This window comes from Lolium perenne, chromosome 5 (genome assembly GCF_019359855.2).
Source record: "Lolium perenne isolate Kyuss_39 chromosome 5, Kyuss_2.0, whole genome shotgun sequence".
NCBI classification, from domain to species: Eukaryota; Viridiplantae; Streptophyta; class Magnoliopsida; order Poales; family Poaceae; genus Lolium; species Lolium perenne.
In genome coordinates this window covers 47,115,629-47,119,233 of record NC_067248.2, presented here as the reverse complement: position 1 = coordinate 47,119,233, position 3,605 = coordinate 47,115,629, and positions in this window count along the sequence as shown.

The window sequence follows — 3,605 nt, the reverse complement described above, 5'->3', positions numbered from 1 at the left end:
CACGCTCCAACGTGTTCACCATGCTCTCAGAATGGCGGTGCAGCGAATGAGCCACCATGAAGTTTATCTCCTGACGCAGTGACCTGGTGCGTTCCTCTGACGGGGTGGATAGGTCCACTCCATCAAGCGCGCCATCAGGTGAGAACCCCTTCCATCTGATGCCATGGGAGCGGGTCCTGTGGAAAGAGCCGATGAGGTCGGCTTCGAGGAGGACTTTGACCTCGTCGTACTTCTTCTTGAGCTCGCCAGTGAGCTCCTCGTAGGTGACCGGAGTTTCTTCCGCCATCTCTGATGTGGATGGCGAGGTGGTTATCGTTGAAGATTGTCGTTGAAGATGTGTCCCACCGGGCGTGCCAGAATGTGTTGACGTCAGAAACCCACCGGCGGGCAGTGACTGGTCAACACCGTAGAGCCGGGAACGACTAGGGCTGCGGCTGGCCCCAGTCCCTCAGAGCGACGGCCCGCAAAGCCTCCTGGTCGCGCGCCGATGCGGGTTGCAAGGGCGTGCCACCTGACCTATACCTGGTCAGGAAGGTGTGGATGATGCCTCGCTTAGTTTCCTGCAGGGCACACACGTACACGTTAAATACGAGCCTCGGTCGGCTCTCAGGTTGTCCTGTGAATCGGCTCATGGAGCCGATCCACCCATGATTCGTCCGAGGTGGCCGAATATATGGTGGTCCTGCTTGATCATGATAAAGCATATGAGATCCACGACGATCTGGGGTTTTCACCGCATAATCGGATCATCCTACTCACGATTGGGCCTCGCGCTCACGCACGGTAAACGTAAGCCAGCCCTAGACAAGGCCTAAAAACCAACACTAGGTTGATCCTCGGAACGTCCTGTCTAGGGGCAGCAAACTACACCCTGCATGCCGCTGGATCCTCCAACCCTTTGTAAGGCCTAACTATTGCAGATATTAAACTAATCCTTGATGAATCAAGGAGCGACCGTAACGGATCAGATCTACTAAACAACGATCAAGCGGGGTGCCGCCCCTGCACCCATGATGAGGTACAGGGACGGCTAGATGCGCAAGGGTTGCACTACGACAGCATATGATACTAGGAACAATGCTAACCCTAACACATCTATGATAACTACGTTGCTCGCCATCAAAAAGGCTTCAGTACGAGCAACGCATGAACAACTAGGCAGGCTCGTGCTGCCTAGATCGCGAGATGCGATCTAGGCAGCATGGTGCTTACCGGAGGAACCCTCGAGACGAAGGAGTTGGCGATGCGCCGAGATTGGTTTGTGTTGAACGTTGGTTGTTGTTTATTCCATAAACCCTAGGTACATATTTATAGTCCAGGGGACTTTCTAATGTGGGCGTGCACTAAACCGTGCACGAGATAAACTCTAACTTCTACATATCCTACTATATAAAGATACACGGGCTAACTAGCCCAAACTTGATACACAAGGCCGATTTACATATCTCTCCACGCATATATCTTCAGGTCCATCTTGCTCGCGGCCCACCTCTGACTTGGTCAAATTCTGGTGATAACAGCCACTCGCTGCAATTATTTCTCTCGCATTTTATTTACTTGTACTTTATTTATCTGCAATATCAAAACCCCCTGAATACTTGTCTGTGAGCATTTACAGTGAATCCTCCATCGAAACTGCTGCCAACACCTTCTGCTCCTCGTTGGGATCGACATTCTTACTTATCGAAGATACTACGATACACCCCCTATACTTGTGGGTCATCACATACCTACTGCGTTCTTCATCGTTGACAGCAAAAGCAATTACGCCGTCCTATTGGGAAGGGACTGGATTCATGCTAACTGTTGCATCCCGTCTACAATGCACCAATGCATCATACAGTGGGATGGAGATGAGGTGGAAGTCGTTCAGGCGGATGACTCAATCGAGATATCATTAGCTGCCATGAGCGTGTGGGAAGCAGATGACCAAGAGCCGCTCTCTGGAATCAGTTTAGAGGGTTGTGAGCGTATCGAAGCCTCGAAAAATGGGGTAAGGCTGGTTTTATCCACCGGCCTAACGGAGTAGCAGGTCCAAGACATTGGACATGCGTGGCAAGGCCGATCCCCGAGATCGGCCCTCAAAAAATGAAAAGTAGAGGATCTCATCTCCAACATGCCACGTGGCTATAGTGGAAACCCGAGAAGTTGCAAATCATCGCCAAAGCCTTGCAATGGAAAAGGAGGCCGATTCCCGCAATCGGCCAAAATTATCCTCAAAATACCTTGTCTGTGTTCAGCATTGATCCAACAGATGCCTGAAGAGCCGATACCATCAATTACTTGACAGAATCGGCTCGGGGGGCACATAGATGGATGAGACAGGAGGATACGAAGCTGAGGATGCATACCAAATGCCCAGCAGCTCAAGGTGTAAAAAACGGAAAATCCAAAAAGTTTGAGCACAGCCGATGCGTAGACATCGACTTAAGAATTAAAAGCCGATGCACGGCCATCGACTCAAGGGATGCGACCGTTACACGCAGGAGCCTAATGGAGCAGTCATCAAGTAGCGAGGCTCTACTGAAGGGCAAACATGCCGGTGGCTCTCCTCAGTAGAATTGTTGGTGGCTCCGTTAGCAAACCTCCAAGCGGATCATGTGTTGGCAATATCGGGTGGGGTAAGTTTAAGGGATCGCGACCCTGATCAATAACAGGAGCAGCACAAACATGCAGTTCAGGTTAAGGGTGAGCCCGACGAAGGAGCATGTCTCTTCTAAGACCAGGAGGACAGTCGATGATGAAGCGATCGGCTACGGCATGTTACGACCAAAATGGGGGAGAGCATCAGGAAAACGTCCTCACCGGGAGCTGCATCAGCCTGCCAAAGATGATGAGCCAATATGATTGGCAAGGCGCAGGACTTGAACGGAAGAAGCTCGGGGGGCAGTTTGCCCTGAAGGATCCTTCGCTATAGGAAGCCGATTTTTTCGGAATCGGCTGGCCCGGCATCACAGCTTGTCCGAGGAATGGTGCTGATGTCGCCAAAAATATTAGTTTCCACATACAAGTCAATTGAGTGACAAGCCCAGGGCTCAATTGTAGACACCTGCCCCAAAACCAGATTGCCAGCCCGCTGGGTTGGCTGGTAAGAGTCATGATCTTGTTTGAGGTCTCATGGGGCAAAGCCGACGCATGGCCATCGACTCAAGGGATACAGTGGTTACAAGCAGAAATCTTATGGAGCAGTCATCACCAAATCAGCAGTGCCTGCGCAGGCCTACGGATCAGATTAGGATCATGAGAACAACCGATGATCATCCGATGATCTCCTGGAGTTGGACCATTCTCACCAGAAGCTGCATCAGTTTGCCCAAGATGATGAACCAATCAAAGCAGCAAGGCGCAGGAATGGAGCTGGGAGGGGTTGAAAGGCCACTACATTGAGGTTTCTTGATTCAAGGGAGCTGCTGATCTTTCTAAAACCTTTCCGGTGCTGGCTCCTTGAGCGTAAGCGTTCTTGCCTTGTTTTAATGAAAAGCTGGAGTAGCTCGGGGGGGGGGGGGGGGAGCTCGCTCTGAAACATCGATGATCTGGAGAGCCGATTCTATGGAATTCAGCTAACACAGCTCGCTCTGAAACATCGATGATCTGGAGAGCCGATT